Source organism: Bactrocera dorsalis, chromosome 6 (assembly GCF_023373825.1).
Source record: "Bactrocera dorsalis isolate Fly_Bdor chromosome 6, ASM2337382v1, whole genome shotgun sequence".
NCBI lineage: Eukaryota > Metazoa > Arthropoda > Insecta > Diptera > Tephritidae > Bactrocera > Bactrocera dorsalis.
The window spans coordinates 9,619,468-9,643,812 of NC_064308.1; the positions used below are offsets into that span (position 1 = coordinate 9,619,468).

General features: G+C 38.4%; 1 long non-coding RNA gene across 2 annotated transcripts; it reads left to right on the forward strand.

The window, feature by feature from the left end:
- The first annotated feature begins 6,374 nt into the window (after positions 1 to 6,374).
- Positions 6,375 to 22,645, forward strand: LOC125779225 (uncharacterized). 2 transcript variants are annotated; one of them, XR_007423194.1, is made up of 3 exons: positions 6,375 to 6,621; positions 17,953 to 18,097; positions 18,161 to 22,645. It is a non-coding gene; the product is annotated as an uncharacterized LOC125779225 (long non-coding RNA). The 2 variants fall into 2 exon arrangements; XR_007423195.1 differs by lacking the exon at positions 6,375 to 6,621 and having other exon boundaries at positions 14,611 to 18,097.
- The last annotated feature ends 1,700 nt before the right edge of the window (positions 22,646 to 24,345 follow it).

The following is a 24,345-nucleotide window of genomic DNA, read 5'->3' on the forward strand; positions in this document are numbered from 1 at the left end:
GTCTGTGGGTCCACCGTCCTTTAGTTGAGGTTGGCACCGTTCTTTCTTTTCTCTTTTGGATTTCTGTAATTGGTGCTGATAGCTCATATACTCTCGTGAACTCGTCACCCTGGATGTCTATGGACGGCATACTAGCTAGTACATCAGATGCTTCGCTGGAAATAGTTCGAAAAGCACTTGTTACTCTTATTGCTGTGAGTCTATGCACCGCATTTATTGGTTTGGCATACGCTTTTATGTTTAGTGCCTGTATCCATACTGGAGCTGCATATAGTATAACTGGGCTCATAGCTTTTGCGATTAGAAGTCGGCGGCTGGAGCGCACACAGCCTCTATTTGCCATCATTCTTGATATGGCGTTATAAATCTTATCTACTTTATTTGCCATGTTTGCCAAGTGCTGCTTATATTTCAGTTTGGAGTCCAATATTACCCCCAAATACTACATCTGTGGTTGTGAAGTAATTACGCACTCTCCTATAGTGAGAGTTATTTTTTCCTCAATTTTCGTGGTACTTATGAGCAATACCTCTGTTTTGTGCTCAGCCAGTTCAGTTCCTAACTATTGGAAGAAAACCATTGGCGTAGACCATTTATGCATTCATTACATTTATATTGTAGGTCATCAAGTTGTTTAACTACTGCTACCACTATAAGGTCGTCCGCGTATGCGATTAGCTTAACGTTGTTAGGCTGTGGAATTCTTAACACCCCATCATAAATTAGATTCCATAAGAGAGGGCCTAAAACAGATCCTTGTAGTACTCCGCTTGTGATAGGGTAGCTCTTGTTGCCTTCGGTGGTGTCGTAGATCAACTTTCTATTTTTAAAATAGCTCATAACGATATTTATGAGGTACTGAGGGTCGCGTATTCCAAATAGGGCATTCTTCACATCGAGGGTGATCAGCGCACAATTTTTTTGTACCACCTTTCCATTTTTTCCACTTACTGCTCTTTTCGCAGTGTCGACAACTTCTTTCAGTGCATCGATAGCAGACTTCTGCTTTCTGAAGCCGCATTGTCCTTCTGATAGTCCGCCGGCTTCCTGGATTACAATCTCCAAGCGATTTCTTATGATACTTTGCCCATTATGTCGAGCATACACAGAGGTCGATACGAAGAAGGTTCATCCGGTGGTTTTTTTTTGGTTTTGGGACTAAAACCAGACGCTGGACTTTCCAAGGATCAGGGAACATCCCTTCTTTTATGCGTGCGTTGTACATTTTTGTAAAAAGAGTGGGCTTCGAAATTATGGCTACCTTTAGATCTCTTTTTGGTATTCCGTCGATACCAGGCGCTTTGTTGTTTTCGATTTTTTTGGCTATGGCCAATAGTTATTCTTCTGTAACCAGTGGGGGTTATCCAGCATCTTCGTTTCGTTGCTCAACGTTAGTAATCGGTTCGTGCGTCGGAAATAATGCCTCGACGACTTTCTTCATGAACGGAGCGCATTTGGGTTGCTGCCGCTTATTTTTGAATTTGGACGTACAGATTTTATAAGCAGTCCCCTAGGGGTCTACATTCGCTTCTCCACAAATTTTTTCAAAACACTTTCTTTTGCTTCGGGTTATAGCTGACTTTAAGAGCTTTTTGTGGCTTTTAAAAGCTTCTTTGAGACGGTTTTCGTTTTCGTCGCTTTGATTGCGTTGTAGGCGACGTCGAGCTGAGTGACAGAGCTTTCTCAGTGTGGCAATTTCTTCATTCCATCAGTATACAGGGGTTCGACTATTGTGACATTTCGTCCTTCACATTGTAGCGTCGCATGCTGCAACTAGTTCCTTTTGCACAGCGGATACTAAGTGGGTGGCGTCTTCGCCTGGTGCTATTGCTGCACTCCAGACTGTCTCAAAAACGTCAGTGTCAAAATCTGTTTGCTTCCAGCTTCGTTTATGTGTAGTGTTACTGCGTGGGAGTTCCTGGTCTCGCGAGAATATTATTTGTGAACATGTCTGACACCTTCCACTTAATGTGTCTGCTTAGAGCGTCATTTGCAAACATCAGGTCTATCACAGAGCCCTTATTTCCTTTTTGGTAAGTATTTTTTGTACCACTGTTCATTATTGTGAGGTTGGTTTGGCTCAGGAATTCTAAAACTAGGCGCCCACGGTGGTTTGAACTTCTGCTTCCCCAGGCAGTAGACCATGCGTTAAAATCGCCTGCCATTATTATCGACAATTTTCCTCTGCTTTCTAATGATAATTCCAGGAGGAAGTCTTCAAATTCTCTAACGAACGCACTGGGACGAGCATAATAGCTTACGTAATAAATTCCCCCAATTCGCGCCCATATAAAGCCATTTTTTGCTTCTCTGCAGCAAGATGTGAATGTTTGTCCATTGCAGGACCATATGCTGCTTTGCCACTTCTGTCTGTAATGCAAGTGCTTACCGAACGTTGGGAATATTGCTCACTCAGTAAGGCGACATCAATGTTGCTTTCTATTACGGTTTGTTGCAGCAGCGCTTGTGCTGCAGCGCAGTGGCTTAGGTTCAGCTGCAGTATTCTCATTTTTCCATTGTCTTTAGCAACTCGACGTATTTGGGACAAGTCGTACTTAGAACCGAATGTTCTCCTTTGCAGAGCATGCACCTCAGTGTATTAGTGCATGCTTTTGCAACATGTCCCGCGCTTCCACAACGTGTGCAAAGAGAGGATCTGTGTTGTTGTTGTTTTAACGGTTAGCTAATCCCCGTTAGGATGGTAAGTGTTGTTTGTGTTGTCGTCGAGGTCATCTAACGGTAGGCCCAAGAAACGTGCTGGTTCGACGGGTCGGCCCAAAGGGAAGAGGGTGTTAGATGGGTGGGGTTTGTGGGGCATGCAAAGAGGTGGCCAGTGTCATGCGGAGACTCGTTGCATGCAGGGCATACATTAGGTATGTCGGGGTCGATTCTGGATAAGTAGGAGTTTAACCTGCTACAGTATCCAGAACCAAGTTGCGCTAGGGTCACTCCCGTTTCACGCGGCAACTGGAGCTCTTCGTCTGCAATAGGTGGTGGTTTGACTCCAAGAACGCCATTCACGGGAAGGGAGTCGGTGAAGGTGTTGATGGCTCCACTGTGAATGGCGGTCAGTGTCTGTCGAAAGTTTGTTGCGTCCGAAGTCTGGTCGGTGTACTGTGCAATGTCGTCGACATAATCGAGGAATGACCTCTTGATGCTCCTGGGAGGCGGTTCCGCTCCAAGCAGATGGCTGCAGGGGTGATTCCTACGGAAACAACCAAGCAGGAACTGCCTGGAGAGGAGTTGATTATGCTCCTTTACAGGAAGCATGCGCGTCAAGAGGCATCCCGTCGTGGTCAGGAGTGCTGTATTTTGACAGGTCTGAAGTTTCCTCATCTGCGTACCACTGCATCCAGGCGACCATATCGGTGCTGCGTAGTTGAGGACCGGCCGGCCGATTGCCTTGTAAGTTGCCAACAACGTTTCTTTGTCTTTTCCCCATGTGCCGGCTAGCGACTTGAGGATTTTGTTGCGGCTCTGTACCTTTGCGATAATCGCGGTCGTATGGGGAGAGAAGGAGCATAGACTATCGAGGGTTACGCCTAAAATCTTAGGATTATTGACAGTCGGAATTTTGACGCCATCGACTGCAATATTAAGTTCAAGTCTATACTCCTTCGTCCAGTTTGTGAATATAGTCGCTGTGGATTTGGTGGGTGAAAGTTGGAGGTTTCGTGCAGTGAGGAAACGAGAAAGGTCGGAGAGGTAGCTGTTTACTTTCGAACACATGCCATCGATTCCATTGCCCGACGTCAATATCGTGCAGGCATGACCATTGAATTGAACTTCAACTCGGTCGTCATGTCTCTTCGGATTAGACAAAGCTTTGACAGTAGCCCAAAGCTTACTCACACCGGTGGAGAGGTTGCAGGACTTCAGGTGCTCTATCCATTTCGTCCGCTTATATTGATTTACCATACGCCGAATCTCCAAATTGAGATCCCTTATTCGGGGATCCCCGGCATCGGGATGGCGTAAGGTGTCGCGCTCGTTAGCTAGAACAGCTGCTTCGGCTGGGAAATTGTGGCGGATTTCCGCTATTCTTCCAGGCGGCATGAAGCGAGCGGTAACTGCTGCGATCACCTTGCGGAATTGACGCTCGCCAACGCATACGTCCGTAGGAATGGGTAGAGCGTTGAAGGTGCTCTCGGTAAATTCTGTGAAGCCGACCCAATTAGCTTTTTTAAAGTTAATGAAGGTACGGTTGTCCACAGAAACGAAATCAGGGGGCTTCTCGATCGAGATAATTATGGGCAGATGGTCTGATGCGAGAGTTAGCATAGGTCGCCAGGTTATGCTATTTATCAGACCACCACTAGCAATGGTAATATCGGGCGAGCTATTACAGGTGCCCATAACTCTGGTGAGGGCTTCGTCATTCATTGTGCAGAATGTCGAATCGTCAATCTGTTCCGCCAGCTCCATCCCCCTACTATCATTTGACAGGCAGGAATGCCAAAGATCGTGGTGCGCGTTAAAGTCGCATAGTACCATACGGTTTTCACCACGAAGTAGCACACCTATATTCGGGTGATATCCTGTAGGGCAACATATAACTGGGGGGATGTATATATTAAATATTTCGAGCTCGACATCGCCTGACCGGATAGCTATGCCCTGACATTCTAGGGTAGTATCCCTGGGGTCGATGTCTTCTTCGATTAAACGTAACTGCACGGTGTTGTGCAATATGAAGGCTAGGCCACCACCACTATCTCGCTCGCGATCTTTACGTATAACTTTGAAACCTGCACAAATCAGAAGTTCTGAGCGGCTGGAAAGGATCTGTCTATAACACTGCTACATTTACGCGCCATGTGGCCTGGATGGAAACATCTGTAACAACGGGAAATGGGTGAGTACTCTCGGAGGCGACAGATCTACCACCCGATCTTTACTTTGCCTATTTTAAGGGCAGTCTTGGCGTCTTGAATCCGCAGGCATATAAGGGCTGTTTGAGTGCCGCTTCTTGTCTTCCGCATATTATAGTGACGTTATGCGTTTTTTGCTGTATTACAGCCATTTCTCCAATCACTCCCTCTAGAGCGATCTCAAGCGAGTCTGCTCTCTTGTCTGTTTGGGGTTTTAATTCTAGTAGCAGGTCTCCTTTGAGCGTTTTTATAATGTGCCTTACGTTTGTGCCCAGTTCTTCAAGGCCGCTTTCGCACTTAATTTTCTTGAGAATATCCGCATATGATCCTCCGTCCTTTTTGGTTATAATAATGGCGTCTGGTTTCGTGCGAATTTTTTTTTCAACCGGCTTTCTCTTTTTTACCACGTCCACCCATTTCTCGGATGCGGGCTAATCTGCGGAACTGTCATTCGGTACAATCTTAATGACCTCACTATATGACACCTGGGCTTTATCGTTCGCGTTTTTAGGTTTTTTGGTTGATGGTAAGTAACCTAATAGTTCTCGTACCCTGTTTGGCGTATGCTTTTCTATGGGGATAGGGGATACTTGCGACGCTTTTCCCTACCATGGCTTCATCATTCTGCATTTGCTTCATCGTTCTGCATTAGCTCAGATTTATCGCACTTGTTATGTTGGCCGGCGTTTTCACAACTTTTTATCGGTCCAGCAGCGGTGGGCTCCTCATTTTATCTTTTGGAGGTGTTCTCAATATCTTTGAATTCCTCCGAAAAGGATTCTCTGGTGCACTTCCCAAACTATTTTCAGAGGCCATATCTCTGCCAGAAAATTGTTGGGAACACCTGTCAATGGGTATATTCAGTCCTTTGTCCTAAAACCTTATTTGCTTTTTTAATGGTTGGCAATGTCATAACCAAAGGCAAAGCGAAGAAGGAAAAACGAAAAAGGAGAAACAGCTGATCGAGCAAAACAAAACGGCAGATTAAATTAAGTGCACGTTTTGTTTCGCTGTTATATCTAATTTAAGTTTTATTTGTGTAAATTTACCACGAAAAGGGGCAAGTAAGTAAAAATGAAAATTCAGAAGTGACATTGTGTGACAAGGGGCAGGAGGAGTCAAAAGCTTTTTGACATCACATTTCAAAATTTGTGATGTACAAACGTGAAATTTATAGGTAAACAAAAAAAATTAAACATTTATACACACAATCTTTGTTTTTAATACTTAAGTTGTAACGAAGCTTCTTACTGTCCCTGCTTCTTACAAGTATAACTTGCTGAGGTATACTCACCGTGACCAGGGTTCGTTACAATAAAGTTGTAAATATTGGGGCTCTTCTGCGAATCGTACTTTATTTTATTTTATATTATAATTTTAATCAAAGTTACAAAATTATCTCCCGCGTTATAGTTTCAGTTTTACAACATTTTAAAGATTTTCATTTAGATGCAATTTATATTCAATATAATATTATTATATTATTATTATATTGAAGGAGGAACTCACTGGTGTACTATTAAATCATGATGATTTTGGGTCACATTTTAATTCAAGTAATCGAACAACTGGCTTAGATCTAGAAAAACGAAACTTCGAAAGTGCGGGCAATGTGTTGGCTGACATTTGGAGCAAATTAGTCATTGATAATTTTCCAGTCGTTGCTGAATGTGTTGCACCAATTGTTACTGGATTGGATATTGAACAGGCTTTGATGTTGAAAAATAATGCTACTTGGTATGCTAATCATGTACGTGAGTCACAATATTTTTTACAAATACTCGTAGTTAAATGTGAAACTATTGCATGTTGAGGTGTAAGACGTTCTAGTCTTTGGAAATTATTAAAAGAAGGATTTTTAGCACCACCTGTGTTAATTAAACAGACATCAGAAGGTTATGGACTCACAGCGAGTGATGACAACGACGCTAAGTTTGCGCCATTATTACTACAGATATTATTAAATCTCCAAGCATCATCCCATCTGAAACAAGTTCCATATGCTAAATAGTTATTGCCCTAATGTCGAGTCATACTTATTTAAAACTTATACTTATTTAAAAGATCATGTAGCATATGTGACAGCTTGTGACAAGGACGGGGGGAGGGGTTAAAGTCCTTAAATTCGTGTGACGTAATTTATGGATGGCCCCCTACATATGTCACTTTCACTAATTATAGTTATGAGATTTCGCGAAATATTCAGGGACTGCAAAGAAACCCGTCTACTCACTTCAAACACATACGAGGTGTGTTCAAAAAGTATCGCGAATTTTGTGTTTTTTCAAAAATTATTTATTTATTCATGAATATTTATTTTGTTCCCTTCAAAGTAAAAAAAAATTTGTTGTTCAAAGTCAAAGAAGCGTAACGTCGCCCTTTCATGGGCCTCTTCAGTTTAGGGAACAAGAAAAAGTCACAGGGGGCTAGATCTGGGGAATACGGTGGCTGCGGCATCATTAGTGTGTTGTGGCCAAAAAGTCGCGCACAAGCAACGATGTGTGAGCAGGGGCGTTATCGTGGTGCAAAAGCCAATTTTTGTTCTTCCACAAATCCGGGCGTTTCTGGCGGATTGCTTCGCGCAAATTGCGCATAACTTGCAGATAATATTCCTTATTGACCGTTCTTCCCTGTGGCAAGAACTCATGATGCACCACGCCCCTGCAATCGAAGAAAACTGTCAGTTACGATTCGCGATACTTTTTGAACACACCTCGTATGCATATATACGATCGAACGCCCTTGTGTGTCGTGTATGGGCACTATAAATGTGGGATTCTGGGGCCGGCTTTAGCATACCATCCCACGACTTCAGAGTTAAAAGTGGTATGGTTGGATAGAGCTGATGCTCCAGATGAAGAATATGTATGTATGTATAATGATAGCCGCCGCAAAGTTTAGTTTTCGAGATATTTGTATTTAAAGCTGAAAATTTCGCAAATTTTATTCTGCAATTTCTCGATTTATCGTAACTCTTTCCTTCACAATACGCACTTTTTATACACTTACACTTCACTACAGTTTTTCTACATATTTATTTCAAAATTTTCATTATTAAGCCAGACATATATATAGCAGCCCTCGTATCTTTATATCATGATTTTTGATCGACCAGGGTTTTTTTTGCAGAAAGAAGTCGGACGCGAATGGACTAATGTTTACCCTGGTGTGGGATCGGCCAGGGTTTTTTTGAAGTAAAACTTCTTTACGCGCGCTTGGCTTGGGGAGTAATTGAAGTAAAACTTCTTTAGGCGCGCTTGGCTTGGGGAGTAAGCTGACGAACGCGTGACGAAAAGTGTGATCAGGCGAACGTGTAACGAAAAGTGTGAGCAGGCGAGGCGAACGGTAATTGGCGGGGGCGGCGTCAACACTCTCCTCGCCTTGCAGTATTACTGCAAATGCAGTTTACAATCAATTACTTAAAACTAACTTAACTAACTGGCTCCTGCACTTCCTATTCCACGTCTTCTTTGCAGATGGGGTGGCCGACGAGACGAATCGAGTCAGGTTCGGTCCAGGAAATGCCGCTGAGATGAATCGAACCTTAGTCGGTCATTGCCATGCCGCCAATTTGCATAGAAGTCACCACCTTCCGAGGTCGGCGAGACGACTCGAGTCTAACTCGATCCTGGGTAGGTGGTGAATGTGAGAGGCGTTGGCAGCCAGTGCACTTTATTTTTACTGTTGTTGTTGTGGTCGGCACATGTTGGTATTGTGTAGACGGCTGTTGTGACGTCACTGACGTTGCTGATTGGTTTTCCTGCTGCGATGGCGACGGCGGCGCCTGCTGTTGCTGGTGATAATGGGCTGTTTGCACTTGATAACGCTGCCCGTACTGTTGTTGTAGCTGTAGCTGCATCTGCTGGTGGTGAAAGGTATCCGACAGTGGCGCCACTGTGTTGCTCGTGGCATAGTGTTGCTGATGTGATGGTGGATAGTGCGCTGTTGCTGATGAGGCCGCCACAGCTGATGATGGCGGCAACGATTGTGATTGGGGTGGTAGTGGTGGCGTTGCTGCGTCAGCATGTCGGTGCGTTGCAGCTGTGACAGCCGTTGCTGCCACCGTTTCAGCGGCGCCCGTGTAATAAGCGAAATTGTTGGTATTTGTCGCTTCAGCGCTGCTCGGCGGTGTGCTGCCTACGGATGTTGCTGACAGAGATAGCGCTGCTGCAGGCAGTGTCGGCACACCGACGCTACCATGCGTATCGGTGTGATTCGATGAGCCGGGCGCATCATTTGTTTCGCCATCATCGTTACTTTGATCCCGTTGTAGCTGGTGCTTCTGCTGATGTTGTTTCTGTTGTGTAAATATAAAATTAGTATTATTTACTCTACAAAAATGATTTTGTGTTATTGTTGAATTTTGTCTGTCGCCTTTGCCATTTATTTTTGTTTCTTCGGAGGGAACGGAACCTGTTAAAACCCAACCGAACACCGTACGTTGTGCAACGAGGGATCCGAAGATTTTCGATTTTACCCCATTTAGTATGATTTTCGGGTAAAGATCCGCTCCGATCAACAAGTCAACCTTTTGACTCGTATAGAAATTATTATCCGCTAAGGGGATATTAGGTAGCCTTTTTAAAATTGAAGAGTTAATTGATCTGGATGGAAGCAGTCCAGTCAATTTTGGCAGTACCAAAGCTTCAGCTTCTAGTTTCAAACCTTTGTTACGGGGCGAGCCAATTGTGATCGAGCATACCGATTGAACTTGTCCTGATACGGTATTATTCAATCCTGAAACTCGCGCGCTGACCTTTTTGATTGCCAAATGTAAGCGTTTTTGTAGACTATTGCTTACAAAGGTTGCTTCAGATCCCGAATCAATCAGGGCTCTGACAGTGAAAGTGCTTTCGTTGTGACATATGGTCACCATGGCTGTACCTAAGAGCATGCTTCGTCTGGTAGGCACATTTGAAATATTGGCCTTAATGGAGGCCACATGAGATTTAGTAGAAATCTCAGTAGTGTCTGTGCTGTCAGATATCTAGCTATATCCTCACTCTGATCCCGGTGAATCATAGAGTGATGTCTCTGTTTACATTTATTACAATTAAACAGACTTTTACAATTTTTGACTTCACGTGAGTCCGATAAACAGTTAAGGCAGACGTGGAGTTTTCTGACAGCATTTAACCGTGCGTTAGGCTGCATCTCAATGAATCTTTGACAAGTTTTCAAAATGTGCGATTGAGATGAGCACAGTTTACATCTGGTATTGTTTGTCTTGGCGTGATGGGAGTTGATGGGCCTGGATCCAATCCTTGATTGCAAGGTTGGTATCCGACCTTCACAATCAGCCGACTTAATATTGGGTTGAGTAATCAACTCGCCTTTGAGGTTTGATACTCTCTCAAGAGTTTTAACCCGTTTGGTTAGAAACTTGTCTAACTCAACCCATTTTGGGATCTCTGAATCCGAATCCAGAGATTGTTCCCAAAGCGACAGTGTATAGTCCGGCAGTCGGATAGAACACAAGTGCGTAAATATGGCATCCCAGCTATCTGTATTGATGCCATGTATTTGTAAAGCTGAAATGCAGCTATTAATCTCTCGCTGTAAATTTCTGAGTTCGGTCTCAGATTCTGTAGAAATGTGCGGAAGCTTGAATAATAAATTCAATTGTGTGTTGACAAGCACTCGCTTGTTTTCATACCTACACAACAAATTGTTCCAAGCCAATGCGAATCCGTCATTCGTCAGTGGCGCTTTGGAAACGATAGCTTTTGCCTCACCTCGCGTTTTTTGATTTAAATGGAATAATTTTTCTACCGGAGATAGCCTTGGGTTATTCCCATATATAGCGGCAAATAAATCCCTAAATGAGGGCCATTGTAAAACATCGCCATGAAATATTTCGGTATCACATGGCGGTAGATTGATGGTATACCTCACGGGTTCTACAGTTTGTTGTAACCGTTCAGGTTGAATAACTGTCGAATTGGAAGTAGGGCTTTGGTTGAACGCCGTGAGGTTGTGCATGTGTTCGCCCATCAAGGCCGCGCAACACACATAAGCGTGGTAACAGCTTGTATATTTAAGTTTAATGTCGTCAATTGATCTTGTGTCAGAAGGATCCACTTTTGTCAAACACAACTTGTATTCTGACTTTACCTCTGCCCACAGAGATTTTAGTTCAGCTTGTTGTACTTCAAGAGAATAGGCACTTTGGTTGTTTGCTGTTGGAGTAAAAGACTCCTCAAACTCCAGTAGAGCGTCTGCAGCTGTGGTAAAGGCTCTGATGGATTCCATTATGTTCGAAAGTTGAACCGGAACTGCAAAAATGTTGCACAAAATCGGATCTAAAACTTGAAATTGAAATTTAAAAATATTTGCAAATATGTTGCAAAAGTTCAAAAGTTATAACCAATTCGGACAAGTTATAAATTAGTAGTGCGTTGTTTCTTAGTGAAGAGTGAATTTTCGAACGAACAAAAAAAGTAATAAATTTAGTGAAGTATTTTTTTTCAAAATATTTTTTTCAAATTTAATTCGAATGTGCTTGCTGGGTAATCGGCCCAATGCACTTGTACTTGCACTTGCAAATTTAGTGAAGTATTTCCGCAAAGTAATTTTCCCAAATTTATTTTCAATGTGCTTGCTGGGTAATCGGCCCAATGCACTTGCACGCCTAGTCTTCAACTATGTACACAAACAAAATTGATTTGTGCTTAATTGCTTTGTTAAAATGTACAAATACAATACAAATAATTGAATAAATTCACAAGCAATTATTTTAAATGTACAAATACAATACAAATATTGAATAAATTCACAATCACTTATTTGATTTTATTCACATTCACTTTTGTTCACTGGGTTATTCTAATTTATCACTGCACTATTCCGCTTGTTGCTGTCCTTCTGGAATGGCTGCTGCGCTGCCTTGCCTCTGCTGCTTTGCCTATGCTGGTATGCCGCTCTCACTTTTGCTGCTTGGCCTGTGCTGTTTTGCCTTTGCTGCTTGGCCTCGGCTGCTCTCCTTTGCTGCTCTCACTTTGCTGCTTGTCTTAGCTGTTTGGCTTTGTTGCCTTCGCTCACTTCACTTTTAATTTTGTATATTTTTTTTTGTTTGCACTCGCGAAACTGCAGCTGCGTTATTGCTGCTTGCCTTTATTGCTATTCGAGCAATATATGGGAAGGCAGAGTTGAGCGACTAAACTCAAATTGACTATAAGAAAAGCCAAAAAACCGAGAGAGATTTTTGACGCTCCAGACGATTTTGTGCGTCCAAGAAATTTATAATATTTTCTCGAATAACAGAGTAATGCGTTTTTTTTGCAAAGTGAAATAAGTGCATTTGCCAAGTGTATTTGTTGTTGTACTTAAATGAAGTACAATACTACCTGCAATCTTGTGCGTTAATTTTGTGGGTAGAGTGCCAAAAATAAGTTTTGGTCTCCACTTCACACAGCACAATGGTTTTTGTACAATCTATTGCCTTATAGCTTGCAGAGCACAAATCCAAAATATGTTTGGCTGTAACTTGCGAGTTGCTAAAGCGGGCAAATTATGCACTTTCACTTTAAATAAAATTCACTTGTTACCTGTTATCCGGCTCGAAGGACCAATAATAATTCGGGTGGTGGAGCACGGTGCTTGCTCGTTCCAAAGATGTGGTTGGCCGTGGGGAAACGGTTGGCGCAATATATTCCACAAAATGTTAAATAAAACAAAAGGTTTCATATAACAAAAATATTTAATTATAAACAAATTGGATCAACACTTACCTACGTCTGTATCGCCAAGTGGTCGCAAAAGGAGAGAGCGCGCAACTATTTAGTTAGTGTTTAGTTGCGCGCGAATTAAAACTTCGAAAAAGAGAAAAGACTGATCTGCCGATACAGACGTGGCAAAAGAAATTGGGCGGGGGCGGCGTCAACACATATGTACATATTAAAAGACCAAGCGGTCGCGCATATTCACGTACATACATATGTAATTATGTGTGCATGTAAACAAATTTGCAAGAACCAGAGAACTTAAAAGTATAGACAGAGAACATAAAATTTGTTAACATTGTATGTAAGGTCGGAATTCGCCTCGCAGTTTTAACATTGTTTACAATTCTCTCACATATTCTAACCGAGAATATGAAGAGACAGAAATATATGTATTTACGGCATATGATGACAAGGCGTACATATATGCCGAAGAAGAGAATATGAAGATACTCCCAACGAAGAATTTCGTTTTGCTTGTTGAAGTAAAACTTCTTTAGGCGCGCTTGGCTTGGGGAGTAAGCTGACGAACGCGTAACGAAAAGTGTGATCAGGCGAACGTGTAACGAAAAGTGTGATGATGACAAGGCATATATGCCGAAGAAGAGAATATAAAGAGACTCCCAACGAAGAATTTCGTTCTGCTTGTTTATATTTTGTTTCATTTTGACACCGAAAATGTGTACAAAATACATTATGTTCTCTGTCTCACATACGCAAGAATATGAAGAGACATAAATATATGTATGCATGAATATGAATATGAAGACATAAACACATGCATGCATGCTCCTTATGCAAGTTCATACATATGCATACATATTTACGCACGTTGGAAGGCGAAGCTGTTACAGCGGTAACAATCGCCGAAGCGGTAACAATCGCCGATCGTTTGTTAGTTTCTTTCGCGTCTCGTCGCGTCAATGCTTCGACAGATTGATGTGCTGAACACATAGAACGCGACAGACTGCAAGCGCCATCTGAATCTAATATTGAAATACACACATTCTTAACGACACAGTTATTTAGACAGCTGCACAACTACATAACTGTGTCCATAAGAACGTATGTATTTTAATATTTGACAGATGTCGTGTCCGGGCGTGACTCTTTGAGTTTCGGCCATTGATTGTCCGTGACAACGGAGATGCGAAAGATGCGTGCGACACTTGTTATTATGAATGTATGTACATATGTATGTGGCTCGCATTTGTTTTCGTAACATACAGACAAATGTGCCAAAGAAATAATATACATATGTATGTATGTATGTATATGCCATAGAAATTCTATTGGTACAAATATGGAAATGATAACGAAATAATGCGAATATGCACATTTCATGAAGGTCATCAATTTTCTTTGAAGAAATGAAGTTCATTTTGCACATCTTCACTTTGTAATAGTGGAAATAAATATAATTTATTTGAAATATTACTTTATTTAAATAAAAATAAAGAGAAATAAAATTAAAATAATTTTTCCTAATTTTTCCCGTGTTTTGGGCGATGGAACAAACATCATAATGGTAGTTGTTTACATGCCGCCCAATAACACAGTTAATAATATCATAAAGTTTATATACAGAAGACTTATGATTTATGGTCGAGTAGGTTCTGAAGAACTAGGAGAAAACTATCATACGTTGCCACTAATCTTAGCAAGAGATTTCAATATCAATTTCGCATCCGAAGATGGACAACTCTTGAGAAACTTTCTACGAGATAAATTAGAATTACAAATGAATAATGACCGTAATGAGCCAACTACAAGACATGGAACAACAATCGATGCATTTTTTTCTAGATTTCTGTATAATTTTAATTCTAAAATATATGTATCGTATTTCTCGTATCATAAGCCTATTGTCTCGGTTTTACAATCAACCACAGTAATTACTGATGTACCCAATAATGAAAATAACGAATAAAACAATGCAAAAAAATAAAAGATCTATGCAAAAATATTAATTTACTAATGAAAACATAAAATAAATTTAAATATTTGTAGGAAATAAATATATGTATATGTGCATACATGTATATATTGCACACACACATTCATATATATACACATAGATAGAGAGAAAGAAGTTTTACTTCAGTCGTGCGGTCATAAGCACACTCTCGTTTTTTTTTTTGTGAAGTGCGGTCGAAGGCTGCCAATGCGTAAAAGAAATCTAAAAGTTATGTTAAATAGGGTATATCACCCTCTTTAAACCACATTTTCTAAAACGGGCATTGTTACAATTAAACAATGTACCGTTTCTTTTTGTTTGTCCGTTTTGTCATTATCTTCACATTTATCAATTCCGCGTTTCCCCCTTTTAAACTGCATTTTTTATAACGGGTACTGTCACAACTAAACAATGTACCGTTTATTTTTCCCCCGTTTGGAATTTGGTTTCACATTCATTTCATTTGAATTCCGCATTGACGTCTGTATCCAGTATTAAAAATTAAGGTATATTTAAAATATGAGTGCAATTTCATCAGGTAAATTAACATAAGTTTTAAATTGATACAAAATATTGCTTAAGGCATTTAAATAGATTGTATCGAGCCGTCAACCAGCCGAGGTGTGGTAAGGCGAACAAATGTCCTCAAAGCGTCGGAAGTAAAATCAATTTGCAATATTGCAAAATAATCCAATCATTCGGTCGCAGAGAAAAATGTATTTCCTTCGTGGAAGAGGAAGGAGTAATCACAAAAACAAAAATGTGTCGCAAACATAAAATGCCTAACATTAAATAACAGTGGCACTGTTGGGGTCTTCTGATGCCGGAAAGGTGCTTGTCGCAACCGAACTGTGTTGGACAAGCGAAGCCTGTATTATTTAATGTATGCGTATCAGAGAGCTGCAACGAGTGTGATAAAATCAGAACAGTCGTGCCAAAAACACAATCAAATCAATTCAGTTCAGCATAGACAACATTGTTAATTAATTCGAGTAGCCGCCAGCGTCAACTGATCTGATGCAACACGAACAATCTGTTCTTCGGCAATCACGATCGTTTTTATAGCAATGGAAAATTTTATTTCAGAAGATGGTATTTGTTTCCTGTGTTTGAGTTTTTTTTTATTTATTTTTATTGTTTTCAATCGTTTGGATATGGTAACACTTATTATTTGACAACACGGAACACTTATGTTATTGTGCCTACTTGTTTAGTGAAAAATAAAATACTCATTTTAAGCAAATATCTAAATAATTAATATAAAATAAATATTTAGAAACAATGTTATGAAGTGTAAGTGTATAAGAAGTGCATAATATGAAAGAAAGAGCTACTATAAATCGAAAAATTGCAAAATAAAATTTTAAACTTTAAACGCAAATATCTCGAAAACTATAAGTTTACAGCGGCAAATTATATATATTCTTAATCTGGAGCATAACCCTGAAATAGTATGATGGTATATTAAAGTTTCCCCCGATTCTGTGCTGTGATACACTCACAAGTCTCTAAATTTGAGATATTAAGGTAGTGACTATTTTTGTGACTTGAGACGATTTTGCAAAGTGACAGTCACATAATCTATTACATTTCATTATTCAGAGATGTTTTTACACTTGAATGAAAATAAATATGTCAATAACAAATATAAAATTTTCTATAACACAGTCAAAAAACATAATTACCAATGAAAATATAAATTTATGTAATATTGATTTATTTTAACCCTTTTCGTGTTTGAGTTGCTTACAAAATATAAAAAAATGGCAATCGATTAATATCAATGATGATATCTATTCAGTAGATTCAAAATGGAAACCAGAGCTCTTTTTAGTTTTGTGACCTTTGTCAGGTCTCAAATTTGAGATAATATTTTAAGACAACAGCCCGTTCTCACTGCCGTTGGAAAGATGAAAGAACAGCTGTTTTTGCAATTCAAGAATTCACATCGCGCAATATTTATCAAAAGAAAACATTGTCATATAGTACTTTTTAATAAAAGCCGTATTCTTTTAAATATTTTCCATATAATCGAAATAATGGACGCATTTTCTCATGTGGCAAGTCGATTTTCAGGTGAAATTAGATTTATTGCTTTAAAAAAAATTTGTTTGTTTACATTTTTTCCCTTTGTAGTGTCTAAATCAGCTGTGAGAATGTAACATATTTTCAATGCGGGCAAGTAAATGGAGCAAAATCAGAGTCGCACAGAGAGATTTAGTGTGGATCAGTTTCAAACCACTTCAATGAAGTGATTTTGATTTGTCATTTTTGTATGGCGAAATCTTGATAAATTTATAAGATTAATGGGATAAGCCATTCAACAGCCGAAAACATGTGATTAAGAGTCGGTCGGAACATGGTATAACGTTAGAGACTGTTTGGTGAACAGTAACTAGTCACAAATTGAGACTTTACCTCAAAATGTCTCAAATAGTGACTAGAGACCAAGAATGATAGAGAAAGAGATTACGCAATGCGCATGTTTGCTTTCAGTCAGCTGTTTTTGCTGACGTCACGGTTGACTTATATTCGCCTGCGCTTTGAAAATGAATTCGAATTGTGTTTTCAAGTGTTGTATTAATTGTGAAATTTTAAATTTTTTAATATGCGTTGCGCAGTGTTCGGATGCAATAATAATAATGGTAAAAGTTGTGCTACGAAATGGAGATTTTTCTATTTCCCTAAAGATAAAACAGTACTAAAACAATGTCGTCGTAAAGACAAAAACAATGTTAAAAATGCATGCATTTGTGAAATGCACTTCGCGCCAAAAGCGTTCGAAAGAAACTTGCAGTTTGAAATGGATAATTATATCATCTTGATTACAATAATTTTACTTTTAGTTAGTTAGTTCTGCTTTCTCCAGACTGAATAAGGAAGCAAAGCAAATGGGTCAGGCAGTGAACGAGGGAAAGTGGGCGTGGCCCCGCCCCCTACTAAGTTTTTTGTACATATCTCGGAAACTACTATAGCTATGTCAACCAAACTCTATAGAGTCGTTTCCTTCAGGCATTTCCATATACAGTTCAAATATGAATCGCCCACCTCCCATGCAAAGGTTATGTTGAAAATCACTAAAAGTGCGTTAACCGACTAACAAAAAACGTCAGAAACACTAAATTTTACGGAAGAAATGGCAGAAGGAAGCTGCACCCAGGCTTTTTTTAAAAATTGAAAATGGGCGTGGTGTCGCCCACTTATGGACCAAAAACCATATCTCAGGAACTACTAATCTAATTAATTTTACAGCAAAATAAAAAAATATGTAAATGACGGATAATGAAATGTCGATTATTACTTTATCATGCGAGAGTATAAAATGTTCGGTGACACCCGAACTTAGCCCTTCCTTACTTGATATTACATAAGTATGTGTATTTCTTATTATTTTTTGACAAAGGCTGCATAGTGTTGTTAGTACTTTGAAAAAGTTCAAAAACGAGCAGTTAGCAAAAATTAAACACCTCAGGATTTCCATTAAAACCGCGGAATTCCACTGAAATAATTTGGAGCAAAAACTTAGCTGCATTTTCACCAACGGCCAGGTAAGTGCCCAAATTCTAAATAGTATACTGCAAAATATATTAAAGTTCATTACACATACATAGATTGAAAAATTAAGGGATGGAAACAAACGGCGGAATTGGAAAGAAGAAGACATAAAAATAAGTCGATCACGTTATATTCAACGAGCCCGAAAGCGTACAAACTTCTAAGGAGAAACAACTTTCTTCTACCAGGGGTGCGCACTCTGCAATGGTGGTTAAAGAAAATTGACGTAGCTCCAGGTGTCATAGAGCCGATTGTAGCTCAAAAGTAAAAGAATTGTTTTTCAGAGCTAGAAAGTATTTTAGAATTCGTTCCTTAAATAAAAACTTAATTGAACATATGTATAGCAAAAAAAGAAAATAAGAAAATAAATTGATACTTGGTTACAAACATTCAATCTATTTATTTACATAAATGTATATGGTTGAAACAAACACAGCAAAGAGACAAAATTAAATAATACAATGAAAATTCATTTAAATAAATATGTAGGTAAATGTTCACTATAAAATAATCACATATATTGATATCTTTTATTAATATTCACTAATATTGATGTTAACTTTTGATGATATTCATGTTTTTGTATGCCTGCAATATAAAATTGCTTCTTATTGCAAAGAAAAACAAACAACTGAAAATCAGCTGATTGTACGTTCGTCAACCGTGACGTAGATGCGAAGAATGAACAAAATTTGAACTCGTCATTGCGCAATCTTTGTTTCTATCATTCTTGACTAGAGACTGTTTACAGAATCGCGCCACAAATATTAAGGATTCTGGTTTAGAAGCCCGAATTTTAGGTAATTTTTGACGCAATAAAAAAAATAAAAAATTATTTTGACGTTCCATTTTTTTTACATGCTTTTTATTGATATTCTAAGAATACAAAACATAAATAAAATAAGAAAAAGAATTAAATTTAAAAAAATTCACCGAAGTAGAGACTGATGAAACAATGGCTTGTCCTGGTGTACAGGATATAAATCCTTTCCATGACCTAAAATGAAAATTTATGCGAAATGGGTGAAGAGTAAAAGTGTAGTTATCGCACTACGAAACGTTTTTGAAAAAAAAATTACAAAATGGTGAAGGTATGAAAAAAAAGTTTCGTATTTTCCGTTTTTTGTGGTTCGGTATTAAAAAAAAATTCTTTCGAAAGCTCTTCGTGGTGCGATACTATAACGTATAAGAAAGCTCTGTGTTAAATTTCATGTGAATCGGTTGAGTAGAACTTGATGCACACCGTTTTTAGAAAAGTAGTTATGAGATAAACGAGTTTAAAGTTGTCACGGGCTGCGAAACGGTTTTGTCGGCGCGTCACAAAATGAGCAGTACCTCGAAAAATAATTTGAATTTCGAAAAATCCTCTTAGGGACATTTTCTTGAAGGGGAAAAAATAGTGTCAATATTTAAGGCACTTTTAAAAAAGAAATTCACTTACATAATAAAGCCAACAATAAAAAACATTAAAAATTCATGGGAAAAACTGTAGATACAACCACAAAAACTTAGTATTCTTTAAAAGAAATTAAAAAAAAATGATAATTTTATATCTTTTAGTATTTGGTCGAGACATTGATGCCACCATATTCTCCGTTATATTGGGTGTTATTTCGGCCCAAGCACGAATGAGGCCGGTTTTTAATGTTTCACGGCTACTTCTTGCCAATTTTCGTATTGATTTTTCCAAAACGTCCCAAATTTGTTCCATTGGGCTTAAATCTGGTGACTGGGGTGGGGAATTCAGCTGTCTTGGAGCATAGTATTGAAGCCAGTGTCGAACAACGTGCGCAGTATGCTTCGGATCGTTAACTTGTTGGAAAGTTCATTGATTTCCCAAACCCAAGTTATCGGATCGTTATAATTTATAACTTTATGAGTCTATGTGAAACTTTAGTAAATAAAATGGGTTTATTTGGTTTTCCTTTCATTTTCATTTCGATGTGTTTCGCTAATTTTGGGGCATTTATTTTTAGATCCTGGTTGATCTTTAAAGTTTCTTATGTTCATCAGACCGAGGCTTAGTCTCGCTACTATTGGTATTATTATAATTTCTAATGATCGTTTGTACAGTAGCATGACTTAATTTCACGGCCTTAGCAATTTCTTCACACGATTTGTTTTGTTTTCGAAGATTTACCTTAATATTTCTAACTGTAACTTATATTTCTTTTCGATTATCCATTTTCATTGACCAAGGTAAAAGGAACTCCACTATAATTATCGCTTTGTCCACTTAAATAATTGCATTGTTTGTAATTTAAAATAGGGAGATCAATGATAACTGTTATTAGGCTTTCTTTCCTCTTAATTTTCTCTTTGATGTTAAGGGGTTATATACCTTCTTTGTCGAAGAAAAAATGGAAAGTTTGGATTTTTTAGGTATAATTATTTCATAACACGAATGTTTTTATTTTTTGATAGTATACTTTATTAACCATGTTTGTGCGAAATTTCGTGGTAAAATATCAAATCGTTTTTAAGGGGTGGCTGTTTCCCTTAGAGGCCTTTTTTTGAATGAGCCTTGCGATGAAAATTCCCCAGGTCGAACAAGTCAACTGAAACCATAAAAGTAAACAAATTTCATTAGTTTAGTGTAATTCCTTGTGCTTGAACAATCGTTTTTATGATTTTTTTTTGTGCACACGGGAACGTTTTATGCAAAAAATTAACTTTTTGGTCACTAGAAATTTCGCTAAAAAATTCATTACGGCCAAAAAAGTTTGAATAAAATCGCTTCAGTAGTTTTCCGCCAATCCATGGCACCGCAAAGTCATTTTTCAAAAAGCACCATTTGGAGATATTCGCGTTTAAAGCGAAACCGCTCGGGTTTGGGGCCGTGACGAGGCGCGCGGTTAGAAGTGCTGTAACTTTTTTTTACTGCTCGAATCTCTATGAAAATTTGAAAAAATGTTCTCAAGGACTTGTTCTTTAAGATAAAGCAATAAGAGCTGCCATGCTGCTGCATTTCTCGCTTATTATTATGTTTTAACATATTTTTTTTTCCTACAAATAATATTTGTTATTAGTGCCTTAAATGTTGATATAATTCTTTTTTCAAATATCGCTCCTAATTTTGTGGTACATCAAAATTGAGGAGTGCATTTAGACTTTTTTTCTTGACTGTATATAATAGGGGTATTCGCTTGCTCTTGCAAGATTGCAGATTGCAAAAATACTATACCGAAATATACATTGGCACGAGAGCACCCATTGCAGAATTTAATGATATATGAACGGCTGATTCGGCCAATGTACAAAACAAATTGCGAAAGATTAACGAATCTATTTTTTAAAAGTGCCACAAATTTCTGAGAAACAAAAAACTCGTTAATTTTACAATTGAAGAAGCTGCTTCTAATATATTACTACATTTGAATGGTAATTGCTTATTTCACTTTTTCAAACTTAAAAAATCAAAAATTTGAACTTTTTAGACGACGTTAGCTATTGGAAAGCTATGGATGAATTGTATGATACAATTATCTTATCGAACCATTGCGGAAATTATCAAAATGTGCCTAAGTGTTTGAAATGGAGGACTAACGTTAAGTCTCAAGAGATTAATTTACTATTGTCCTTGATCAAAGACAGTGCACCATTTAACAACGCTCAATCCATTAGGCAATTTTCAGTAGAACTACAGTTAGCTATAACCTTATATCGTTTGGGTTCATCGGGTGAAAGTGCGGCGATTCGGAAAGTAGCTACACTGTTTGGTGTAGGAGATGGTGAAACGCTTTACAAGATTACAAAGAGAGTATTTTCATCAATTTTGGAGTTAAAATCTAGATATATCACTTAGCCTGATACCAATGAAAGACAAGGGGGCTTACTCTTGGCTTGGGGAGTAATTGAAGTAAAACTTCTTTAGGCGCGCTTGGCTTGGGGAGTAAGCTGACGAACGCGTGACGAAAAGTGTGATCAGGCGAACGTGTAACGAAAAGTGTGATCAGGCGAGGCGAACGGTAATTGGCTTGGGGAGTAAGCTGACGATCGCGCAACGAAAAGTGTGATCAGGCGAAGCGAACGCAGAGAACGTATAATATAGAGAAGGCTCACCGCGTTGCCAAATTTACAACATTGCATTTAACATATGTACATATTAAAAGACCAAGCGGTCGCGCATATTCACGTACATACATATGTAATTATGTGTGCATGTAAACAAATTTGCAAGAACCAGAGAACTTAAAAGTATAGACAGAGAACATAAAATTTGTTAACATTGTATGTAAGGTCGGAATTCGCCTCGCAATTTTAACATTGTTTACAATTCTCTCACATATTCTAACCGAGAATATGAAGTGACAGAAATATATGTATTTACGGCATATGATGACAAGGCATTTATGCCGAAGAAGAGAATATGAAGAGACTCCCAACGAAGAATTTCGTTTTGCTTGTTTATATTTTGTTTCATTTTGACACCGAAAATGTGTACAAAATACATTATGTTCTCTGTCTCACATACGCAAGAATATGAAGAGACATAAATATATGTATGCATGAATATGAATATGAAGACATAAACACATGCATGCATGCTCCTTATGCAAGTTCATACATATGCATACATATTTACGCACGTTGGAAGGCGAAGCTGTTACAGCAGCAAGGGAAGCGGTAACAATCGGCGATCGTTTGTTAGTTTCTTTCGCGTCTAGTCGCGTCAATGCTTCGACAGATTGATGTGCTGAACACATAGAACGCGACAGACTGCAAGCGCCATCTGAATCTGATATTGAAATACACACATTCTTAACGACACAGTTATTTAGACAGCTGCACAACTACATAACTGTGTCCATAAGAACGTGTGTATTTTAATATTTGACAGATGTCGCTTACAGCGTGCCCCGCTCTATGTGTTCCGGGCCTGACTCTTTGAGTTTCGGCCATTGATTGTCCGTGACAACGGAGATGCGAAAGATGCGTGCGACACTTGTTATTATGAATGTATGTACATATGTATGTGGCTCGCATTTGTTTTCGTAACATACAGACAAATGTGCCAAAGAAATAATATACATATGTATGTATGTATGTATATGCCATAGAAATTCTATTGGTACAAATATGGAAATGATAACGAAATAATGCGAATATGCACATTTCATGAAGGTCATCAATTTTCTTTGAAGAAATGAAGTTCATTTTGCACATCTTCACTTCGTAATAGTGGAAATAAATATAATTTATTTGAAATATTACTTTATTTAAATAAAAATAAAGAGAAATAAAATTAAAATAATTTTTCCTAATTTTTCCCGTGTTTTGGGCGATGGAACAAACATCATAATGGTAGTTGTTTACATGCCGCCCAATAACACAGTTAATAATATCATAAAGTTTATATACAGAAGACTTATGATTTATGGTCGAGTAGGTTCTGAAGAACTAGGAGAAAACTATCATACGTTGCCACTAATCTTAGCAAGAGATTTCAATATCAATTTCGCATCCGAAGATGGACAACTCTTGAGAAACTTTCTACGAGATAAATTAGAATTACAAATGAATAATGACCGTAATGAGCCAACTACAAGACATGGAACAACAATCGATGCATTTTTTTCTAGATTTCTGTATAATTTTAATTCTAAAATATATGTATCGTATTTCTCGTATCATAAGCCTATTGTCTCGGTTTTACAATCAACCACAGTAATTACTGATGTACCCAATAATGAAAATAACGAATAAAACAATGCAAAAAAATAAAAGATCTATGCAAAAATATTAATTTACTAATGAAAACATAAAATAAATTTAAATATTTGTAGGAAATAAATATATGTATATGTGCATACATGTATATATTGCACACACACATTCATATATATACACATAGATAGAGAGAAAGAAGTTTTACTTCAGTCGTGCGGTCATAAGCACACTCTCGTTTTTTTTTTTGTGAAGTGCGGTCGAAGGCTGCCAATGCGTAAAAGAAATCTAAAAGTTATGTTAAATAGGGTATATCACCCTCTTTAAACCACATTTTCTAAAACGGGCATTGTTACAATTAAACAATGTACCGTTTCTTTTTGTTTGTCCGTTTTGTCATTATCTTCACATTTATCAATTCCGCGTTTCCCCCTTTTAAACTGCATTTTTTATAACGGGTACTGTCACAACTAAACAATGTACCGTTTATTTTTCCCCCGTTTGGAATTTGGTTTCACATTCATTTCATTTGAATTCCGCATTGACGTCTGTATCCAGTATTAAAAATTAAGGT